This window comes from Dipodomys ordii, unplaced genomic scaffold (assembly GCF_000151885.1).
Source record: "Dipodomys ordii isolate 6190 unplaced genomic scaffold, Dord_2.0 Scaffold189, whole genome shotgun sequence".
NCBI lineage: Eukaryota > Metazoa > Chordata > Mammalia > Rodentia > Heteromyidae > Dipodomys > Dipodomys ordii.
Genome location: NW_012267405.1, coordinates 435,485 through 446,106, shown reverse-complemented (window position 1 = coordinate 446,106; position 10,622 = coordinate 435,485). Strand labels below are relative to the sequence as shown.

Genomic DNA, 10,622 nt, shown 5'->3' with positions numbered 1-10,622 from the left:
GGCCGGGGCCGCGCGGCCGCTCCGCCGCCCTCTTCCTCCGCGACTCCCGCGGCTTTCTCCGCGTCGCCCCCGCCTCCGAGCGTCCGGACCGCGCTCGCTCCCTCGCTCGCTCTTCCACTCCGGGTCCTCCCGCCTGGCCCCCGCCCGGCCTCGTCTTCCCGGCAGCTGCTCCGGCGTCTCGCCGCCGCCATCTGGCAGCTGGGTTCCCGGCGTCAGGGAACCCCGCGGGAAGGTGCGGGAAGGTGCGGGAGGAGCGGCGCTCGCCCGCGGCCAGTGCCAGGGACGCCGCTGCCGGTTCGGACGGCCTCGCGCCGCCCGGAGAGCCCGGCCGGGTGTCGCGGGGACGGTCAGGGCTGTGACAGCCCCGGCGCTACTTAATTTCGATGAGTGGGTTGATGTTTGTTTTGGGGTCCCACATAAGTGGGAGACGCGGGGCAGACTCCGATGCTAGTGAAGGATGAGTCCCCGCACCGCAGCGACCTCCCCGTGAAGCCCTCGCGCGCGCGCGAGCGACCCGGACCTCGGAGGGGGAAAGGGGGCGCGGTGGGGGGCCGGGAGGAGAAGGGGTGCCGGGGACGGGGGGGGGGATAGGGAGGGGAGGACGGACAGGGGCGGCGGGGACCCGAGATTCTGAACCGATCCCGTTGGTGCGGCGAGCCGGTTACCTCTGCGCGGCCACATTGGCGTCCACGACCCCGACGTTCCGGACCCAGGACCTGACCGAATCCATCTCGGCGCCCAGAGCTTTCTCCTTCAGAGCCGGGCCTCTTCCTAAAGTATCTTGAATCCCAAACATTTAAAAAGTCTGATCTTTTTTTTTTCTGTCGCCTTCTTCGGAAAAAATTAAAAAGTAATAATAATAATAATGAGTTCACCACCACACCCGGCCTGCCTCGAATCTCCAACGGCGCCCAGGAAAACCGTCTTCTCCAAAAAGCAATCCGAGAAAGGGAATCAAGTGCCCAAGTTTGGATCTCGCGTGCAAGTAAGAAAAAAATGTTTTTTTAAAAAATGGAAGAAAGAAAAAAAATTAAAAAGGAGGCGGAGGAGGAGGAGGAGGAAGAGGAGGACAGCAAAGCGGCGCCTGGCTGCACGCGCCAGGCGCGGTGCTGCGGTCCAAGTTTGGTGCACCTCCCGCGCGAGTTCAGACGCGCCGCCGCAGGCCGTGGCGCCTAGCGCGCTCGCATCCTCCCCGCCGCACGGCGACCGCCAGAAAGTAGCCACGGTTTAGAAGCATCACCTGTGCCGGGAGAAACGGGAGGAGATTGATCGCCGCCTAATCGTTCCCCCTCCCCACCCCTTCCTTCCCCCCCCCAGCTCCCCCTCCCCGCTCCTCCCCACCGTTCCAATTTAGGAAAGGGAAGGAGAAGAGGGGGGAAAAAATCCCCAGCAGGATCGGTTGTAAAAGGAAAGGGAAGACCCGGAGCCGCGAGGAGGCGGTGGCTTGCGAGCGCCGCGGAGCTGGGCTACCGCCGCGCGCGGGCCCCCATGAATGGTTACTACGGCCCCGGCCGCAGGAGGCGGAGCCGCGGGTCCGTTAACGCGCCTCATTTGCATGGGCGCTCGGGATTGGCCGGCGCCCGGGCCGACGTCCGCCCGCGGCGCGCGCCACGCTCGGCGAGGCCGCGGGTCCGGGAGGTGAAAGGGGACGCAGAGCTGCGGGCGCCAGAGTCCTGGTCCGAACCCGGTGCGCTCCGGCGGTGCGTGGGACGGGGGAGAGGGAGGGGTGTCTCCCCAAACTTGGCCTCCGCGACGGCGTAGGGTCCGGGGGATGAGCTGCCAGGGAAGCCTTCTCCGCGGGTTCGCGTCTAGGTGGAGGATTTTGTGGGCTGCGGGGCGGCATCTTCGATCCCGGGGCTCGGGCCGGTGTGCGGCAGGGCGGCCACGCTTACGCTCTGGGGTTTATTAGTACGGACAGTACCCCCCCCAGCACCCCTCCCTCGAGCACCCCTCCCTCGAGCACCCCTCCCCGGAGCCTCGCGCCCGATGCCCAGGTTATTCGTGCGGCTCGCAAGTTATTAAAGAAGGGGATCTTCGGGAGTGGGGTGTGGATGGGAGGGATCCCAAAGTGTTGTTCAAATGGACCGGGCGTCGGGCTCGCCGCGCGCGCGTGCTCGGGGGCCGGGTGTCACCGTGCGCGGGGGGGGGGGGAGCATGCTGACAGCGCATCGCCCGCGGGGCTCGAGGGGGCCGGGGCGCCGTCCCCCCGGGGGGAGGGCCTGCTCACCGATCCCCCCCTCCAGGCCCCGGGGAGCGGGGGGGGGCGACCCCAGGGCCGTCCTGGGGACTTTTTCCGGGGCGCGCGCGCGGTGGTCGCGGGCTGGTGGCTGGGGAGGCGGCGGCGGCGGCTCAGCCCAACAGCTGAAACCCTAGACGGCTTTGTAACTACGGCGGGGGCCGCTCCAAGTGCCTATTAAAACACACACCCCACCACAGCAACCCTCGCGGCTGGGTGTTATTTTCTTGCGTTTCCTTTTGTATTCTGATCTGTGTGTAGATCGGCGGCTGAAATCTAGAACGCCAGCGCGAAAACAGATTTGAAGACAATGAATGCAAATCTGTGCTCAAAGACCATCTGCCGCGCGGGAGCCTTCAGCTGTCGGCGCGGGCGGGCGGCTGCGCCCGCGTCTCCGGGCCTCGTTACGCACCCGGCGTCTGCGAAACCCCGGATTACGTTCAGGAGACACCCCCCTGCCTCCCCTCCTAGGAGTCAGATTGGAGTGTCAATCCGCTCTTGACCAGATCTTTAGGTGAACTGCGGGAGTTTACCGCTAGAGGACACAGCGCCCGGGCGCCTCCACCGCCTGGACGGACTCTTCCCTGAGAAAGTGACAGCGCCCTCCCCTCCCCCGACGTCACCCCGGGGGGAGGTCAAACCGCGCCGTCGGGCTGCGCGGGCGGGATCGCTCCGGGCCGAGGGACTGGGGGTCGTGGACTGGGGACCCCAGGCCTCTAGCTTCATCTTCCACGTTGGACAGCAAAGGTTGAGGGGAACCAGTAAGATCGAATACCAGAAAATGGCACCGATGGTTTGTAATAGTGGTGGTGGTAATAATAAAATAATAATAGTAATGACAACCTTGCCAGGAGTTGTGCAAAGAAAGAAGTGCAAAGAAAGAAGAGAGAGGATGGGAGAGAAACTTCTGGGATGAAATCTCATGTCTGGTTTTTTGCAACTTGGCGGCTGTGTTCTAGAACAACTCTGGAATCCCCCTCCCCTGCAAAAACTGGTCACCCACCTAGTCCTCTGCTTCCAAGTCTCTCGACTCTTCATACCTCCCCGCACCCACGATCAGCCCCCCCGGGGCAAGGGCGCCGGGCTCCTCATCAGAGGGGGGGCAGCCCTCCTACACGAGACTTGCAGATGGGCCTGGTGGCCCCCCTGCGGGGGCAGATTTGACGGACCAAACCTTCAAGCTGCTAGGGCATGGTGCCGGGAGTCCCCCCCAGGGCCCGCCGGGGAACCGTGCGCCCGGCCCCAGACTGCCTGCCCTGGGCTTAGGTTGACTTAGGTTAAAGGGCAGCGCCAGGGTCGCGAACGCCCAGCTTTTCTCGCCGGTAACAGCTGCCACCCAAATGATGCCCCTCAGGAAGAGGATGAATTGCTCCTTTCTGCGGGCGGCCGGCCGGCTGCCCCCCTCTCCAAATCGGACCGTGGCGCGCGGCGCTCCCAAACCCGGCTCCAACCCCCAGGGACAAGTCTCGGTGCCCCAGCGGGTGGCACTCGGTGGGAGCTGGGGCGTGGGGCGCACCGCTGTAGCCAGCCGCGCGCAGGGCGCCCTCCCCGTGGCTCGCGGGGCACTGGGCCCCCACAGCACCCCAGCTCGCCCTAGGCCAGGATGAAGTTCCTCAGAGGGAGGGGCGGTGCTTCGGAGAACGGCGAGCTTTTCAACCAAACCGGTTGGGTTTTGGAAAGAGGTGGCTGCGGGGCCGGCCACCTGCCCCGCCCCGCCCCGCATCGCGCGGAAGGAGCGTGAGTGGCGGCTGCTGTGCGCAGCGAGATGGCTGCCCCAGGGGTGGCGCCTCCCCTCCAGCGCCTCCGGCGACAGGCGAACAACCAGCCCCGCAAACCTGCAACCCCAAACCCCACCGCGCCCGGCGGGAGCCGAGAAGGCGCAGCTGCGCCCCCCCCCAAGCCTGGCCTAGCGGGGGGTGCGGCGTGCGCGCGCGGCTCTGCGCCCGGGGCTGCGGAGCTGCGGCCCCCCCCCGCAGCCCCTGGCCCCAGGGGGTGAAAGATCGAAAGTGAACCCCGGGCCCGTTCTTCCTCGCCGTCTGTACGCCTACACCAGGGTGGTGGGCATGGCATTCGACCTTTGACCCTGCCTGCTTCTTTGTTCACCCCTCCAAAATGCTCAGTTCCGGGATTGTTGGGGAGGTTTTGTTTGTTTGTTTGTTTGTTTTGTTTTCCTTCTTCGCCTTTCACATCCGCCTCTCAGTGCCCTTTCTAGGCGGGGAAGGGAGGGCTGGTGCGAATGTTCCTGTGCCAATGCTCTCTAGGCCACGATCTCCTCTGGCGGGGGACGGGGAAGGGGGAGGTCCCCCCGGGGTAAATTCACACACTTAATACCCTCACCCCCACATCCATTCGCACGCACACCCGTGGTGCAGCCCAAGCCGGAGTATTCGATCCACCGGGACGCGTCGTCGGCGTCGCGGAAAGCAAATAAGCAGGCCCCCGTGGCTTCTCTTTGGACAACCGTTTTCCAAAATTTTTTAAAGCTGGAGTCATTGCTCTTTCTTCGTCGGACGAGCAGGAAAGGCCGGCTCGCGGCCTCGGAATCCGGCTGCAGAGTGAACCCACACTTTATGGCATGATTCTGTTTTTGTCAATAGCCCATGTCCGTGACCCACCCAATCCAAACCGCGTGCTGGGCCTTTTTTTTTTTTGTTTTTCCCCTGCCCGCAATGAGCTGTGTGTGTTTTAAAGTGCACATTCTAGGGGAGGGGAAAGCGATTCGCTGGTTGCTGGACCTGCACCCCAACTCCGCCCAACAACTTCCTTTCGGGACAGGGGGGTAAGAACATTCGGCTCCTGGTTTTTACATTACCTTCAGGAAGATTCCAGCGGGAACCGTGCAGAAATCAATTTACCCCAGGTGGGGAGAATACCAGATTGGGCTCCCCCATAATCAACACCCCCTCCCGCGAACCCCAGGAAAGCGTCTCCCCGTTCCCCCTCTCCCTGCGGGCTCCTTCACGCTTCCCCTTTATGAAATAAACAAATAAGTCCTTCCTAGTCTCTTCATTCCGGGCGCCGAGAACGAGGACATCCGACCCACGCAGAACCGTGGAAAGGTCCCCGCGGGCACCGCACAGCCGCGGCCCCGGGGAGGCGCTGGGCTCGCGGGCGGGCGGCGGGAGGGCGCGGGCGGGGGGCACAGGGGGTGCGGAGAGCGTGCGGCTTCCACGCGCCAACTAACTCGCGGACCCAGCCCCTCTCGGGGTTGTGGGTAGTGGGTCGTCCCGCCAGCTGGGCGCGTGGCTGCGGCTAGGCCGAATTCTCCCCGCTGGCCGGCTGGCCGCCTGTGTCACACGGCCGCGGTGGCCGCTCCATCGTGACCTTCATGTAGGGGCAGCCATGGGGGACAAAGTGGCCTCCCGGGGTGCCACGAGCCGGCGAGACAGGAAGAGCCAGGCAGGACCTCCACTCCTGCCCATTTGTGCTCACCTCAAGTGGGATTTGGGTGTCCTGCTTTTAAAATGATCAAAATGAGAAGGGGCGCTGACTGATACTGTGTGTGTGTGTGTGTGTGTGTGTGTGTGTGTGTGTGTGTGTGTGTGTGTTAGAGGGTTGAACTCAGGGCCTAAGTGCGCTACCTACCTTACTTAGCTGTTCCCCTCACTGCTGGTGCTCGACCACTTGAGCCACACTTCCACTTCTGGCGCTCTGTGTGTGTGTGTGTGTGTGTGTGTGTGTGTGTGTGTGTGTGTGTGTGTGTGTGTTAATTGGATATCAGAGTCTTACAGCCTTTCCTGCCCAGGTTGGCTTTGAACTTCTGAACTCGCCTGTCAGCCTCCTGAGGAGCTGAGAGTACAGGTATCCAAGGAACAAAAACTCCTCTCCCCGTGGCCGCCTTCCCGCCACCCCACCTCCCACCCCGGGCCGCGCAGGAGGCCTGCGCCCCGGAAAAAGTTAAGTAGGACCCAAGACCGGCACCCTCTTTCCCTCCTTCCCTCCCCCCCCCCCGCATTTTCTCAGCTCAGTCTTGAGGAAGGATAACCGAGGAGCTGCTCTGGAATACCCCCTCCCTTTTTACCCCCGGGGGTCCCCGCCCCCAGCCCGCGGGGCCTCGCGCCCCTCCCGGCTCTCAGCGGAGGTGTGAGCGATGTGTTGATTATTCATATTTTTGCAGAGCGCACCCGCCACCCGCCGTGGCCGGCCGCATTTCACACTGCGCTTGCACGCTTGCACTAGCGAGCGCTGGTGCTCGGAGGCGCACACAGGCGGCACACAGCGCCCCGGGGGGGAAGGAGGGAAGGGACGATCGAAGGGGGCAACTGTGGCAGGGGTGGGTGACAAATGGGCCCCAGTCCCTGCGGCCCCCGCACCTCTTTCTCCGAGTCGCTAGGAACCAACGCGCCCCGACCTTCAGAGCCAACTTTCTTCTCCATGACACAACTTGTTTTCCTACAATCCCACGGTGTGCGTGTGCGTGTGTGTATGCGCGTGTGCGTGTGTGTGCGTGTGGCTACTAACGTGACACCAGCTAGAAATCCATTCCATTGGGCACTAGGCAATCTCCAGTTTCAGCACGCGCGCAGGCACACCCTCTATCACCAGCTCCATCTCCATCACCACCTCCCTCTCCACCCCCACCCCACCCCACCCCCAGCCCTGCACACTTAGGGTGGCCGAGAGAAAATGAGAAGGCACGTGGGGAGAGTGCATGGTTCAACTCCTCAGGGTAGCCTGGGACCCCCACTTCCGGCACCTCCACCCCGCAAGTCCCGGAAGCTGGCCCCGCTCTCCTGCGTCCTGGAAGGACAGATGGGGTCCCGGGGTTTGGGGGGGTTCTGCGTGGGGACCCTCGCGGGTGCGGGAAGCTTAAACCTGCGTTGGGATGGTGGCTGGGTGCCCCGCGGGCGGAGCTGGGCCAACCGCTCAGAAGCGTCCCGCAAGGCTCAGCCAGGAAAGTTGCTGTGTCCCGGTTGTCCCCGCTCCCAGGGGTTGCAAGGTGAGGAAGAAACCCGCCGCCCGGCTCGGAGGTCCACGCACCCGGCCCTTCGCACTGGCGACGTCTGTCCTTCCTAGCAGTGGCACTTAGGTGGTCAATACATGCGTGCCTCCCTCCACTGACACCGGGCCCAGGCACTCAGGGGTCCCGGAGCCCCCCCCCCGCGTGTTCTGGGGAGGTCGCCACCCCTCCCCGCCGAGCGCCCTAGCTCCCTCATTGTCTTAAACGTAAAAATTGCAAGCCGGGCGCCAGTGGCTCACGCCTGTCATCCCAGCTACCCAGGAGGCTGAGATCTGAGGATCGCGGTTCAAAGCCAGCCCCGAAAGTCTATGGGACTCTTATCTCTGATTGATCACCGCCCCCCAAAAAATCCAGATGTGGAGGCGCGGCCCAAAGGTGGTCGAGTGCTAGCATTGAGTGAAAGGCTCAGGGGCAGCGCCAGGTCCCCCGGAGCTCCAGCCCTGGGACGGCACCACAGAAACCCCAGTAATAGCCAGGAAAGTGCTTTGGGACCTGCCCAGTGCCCGAAGGTACCGTGGGCACGGGGCGCAGGGGTGGATCTTGGAGCTGTTACGGACAGCGCAGGCCCAGGGCCCCCGGAGCCGGAGCTCCGAAGGCTGCAAGGAGTGACAACAGGAACGGCTTCCCGTCGGTGATCGGGTGATCGGGACTGCAGGGACGCACCCTAAGCCGGCAGGAAGGGAGGGTGCTGGCCTGGCACGGTGGGCAGAGCGCCCCGGCCGGGATGGACAGGGGAGTCTGCGGAGCTTTCTGTCCCGCGGGACTAAAGTTTCCTAGAGACTCGTTTTTTTTTAAATTCTCATTTTTTTAAAGCAAAAACAATGCCCGTGCATTGCCGAAAAATAGGTAAGCAAACCAAAACAAGAACTCAATAGTCACCTCTAATCAATTCATTCGGAATAGGCCTTGTTTAATGTTTGAGCTCTTTCTCCCAACCTTCCTTTTGTACCGTTTCTCACGGGCTGCAAATGGAAAGCATAAATTACATGGACTGATTTGCCATCGCGGTAGCACCATTCAATATTTTTTGACAGTCACCGTGCACACTGGTGTTTCCTGATTCGTGCCAGTTCATTTCCAATTCTTCACCGTTGTAAGCAACACCTTGGTGGACATCTTTGTACCTGTAGCCTTCCACAAAAAGTCTATTTCTTCCCCTAGGATAAAATCCTAGGTGCAAATTTTGAAATGAAAGACTGCTTTAAAAAAAAAAAAGCATTGATACACATTGACAAACTGGCCTCTAGGATGGCTACATTTACATTCCCACCGTCCACACTTGGAATTACCTCTGCCCTCACTCCCAATCTTTCTCAATCCTTGATTTTCCTCCTTGAAAATATTGCCAAGTGGACTAAGGACTTGGGTCAAGTGGTAGAAAGCCTGCCTGGCAAGTATAAATCTCTAAATTCAAGCCTCAGCCCATCTCCCAGTCCCCTACTAAATTGTACTTATATTTACATACAATTGTATTGTATGGACACTATTTTGTATTGTGTTTATATTTTTGTTGTATTCATATTGTGTGAATTTCCAGTAAGAGAAAAATAATCCATACACTTTGGCCAGTGAACTTCCTTAGGGAGTTTCAAGATCTATCTTGCGTGCTCAATTGGCACTCTACCACTTGAGCTATGCCTCCAGCCTTGCTTTTTGCTAGTTACTTTGAAGATGGAATTTCATGGATTTTTCTACCTACCTGGAATGGCTTCAAACTGAGATCCTCTTAATCTCAGCCTCCTGAGTATCTGAGATTATAGGCATGAGCCATCCACGGCCAGTATCTTCCCTCTTTGTCATCCTCCTTTCCCATTTCAAGATAAATTAAATATTGACTTACATTTTCTTGTAACTTCTATTTTTACCAACTTTGTCTTGAATAGATTTGGTTTTCTCCTCTTTTGGTCTTTGTTCCACTGTCAACAATAAACATCCAATTGTTTTAGAAAGCTAATTTAAGTTTAGATCTATAGGAGTACTTAATTTATTCTTTTCTTCAAAATGTGTTTGCATGTGTGTGTGTGTGTGTGTGTGTGTGTACCATCTGGAATTTATTTGGGTTTATGTTAAAATGCAGACACCAGATTTCTGTTACCAAACTGTTAGCTATCCCCACAAAACTTCACAGCACTACTTATACGGCTTCAGGAAAAATGTTACTGCTAGGGAGTTTTTTTTAATATAGTTTTATTACAGTTCTTATAGATTATATGGATTATAGACAAAATATAGAGAAATTGTTCATGTGCTACGTGTGCAACCAGCCATCCTGCTTGGCTCTCATTAGCTGTAGGGTGGAGTTTACGTCTTTGTTGTTGATTCAGTTGGGCTTTACCGTTGTTTGTTTGTTTGAGGTGAAAGGAGTGATTGAGATGAGTCAGAGGCTGACCTTGAACTGAAGATGATCATACCATCTTCAAGTGCTGGGATCACAAACATACTTTTCAAATAGATAATTGCATCACTTCCTAAGGGATAATTTGATCCTTTTCTTTCCAGGAACTACACCTGATTAATTTTACCTGTTTTATTGCATTGGCTAGGATCACTAATAGAATGGCAAATAGAAGCACTAAGGTAACACTTGTCTTATGCCTGAATATTATGGATTTTTTAAGATGCCATTTTCTTAACTGGACCAGATTAGATTGTGATCCTGTCACTTACTCAGCCCACAATAGCTGGGATGGCAGACCTGTACCGCCACACTCGGCTTTTTCTGTTGAAACAGACGTTGGGGGACTTTTTTCGGCCTTGGCTGGCCTCAAACCATGAACCTCCAGTCATGGCCACCCTAGTAGGTTACAGGCATAAACCACAGGTAGCCAGTTTATGGGTCATTCTTGAAGGCCCTTCTTGGAGTTTGCTTTTCTAACTCTTCTAATGATTTTGAAGAATTCAAATCTCTTCTTAAGAATTCCTTTCTGCTTGTGATGTTTGTAACACTTTTTGACTGGTACAAAACTCGAACTAGCACATCAGATCTGGCATCTGAGTTACACAAGCTCCGAAAAAAGTACTTGTTTTCTTTTTTTTATTATTATGTTCAGGTTCAGTTTAAATAGGATAAAATGTGTATTGTCTTTAAATTAAAACAACTTACCCATATGGCATATAGTTTATGCTAGATTCCCTAATTTGGTGATTATTGATGAATGCAAGGATTTTTTAAAGTCCTTATTGAATATGTTTGGGTAACATTTTATTCTCATAAAATAATTATTTCACTGATATTTTCAAATGCATGGTCCTGAAGCTGCCACAATTTTAATTTTTTAAATATCTGAAATAATTTATTTTCTCATTTCTACTCATTCAAACATTTCCATTTTGAAAAGGTCAGATAATGTGATGTCAGGAAAATGAACCCTTAGATATGTATTTTAATGTTTTTTTCTTTCATGCATGTGTTTCTAATGCATTTAT

The 10,622-nt window shown here is 57.1% G+C and overlaps 1 protein-coding gene across 1 annotated transcript in view; it reads right to left on the bottom strand.

Annotated features, from left to right (window-relative positions):
• Window positions 1–10,622, bottom strand: part of Ebf2 (early B-cell factor 2) — a 198,705-nt gene that overhangs the window by 187,665 nt on the left and 418 nt on the right. The window lies entirely within an intron of this gene.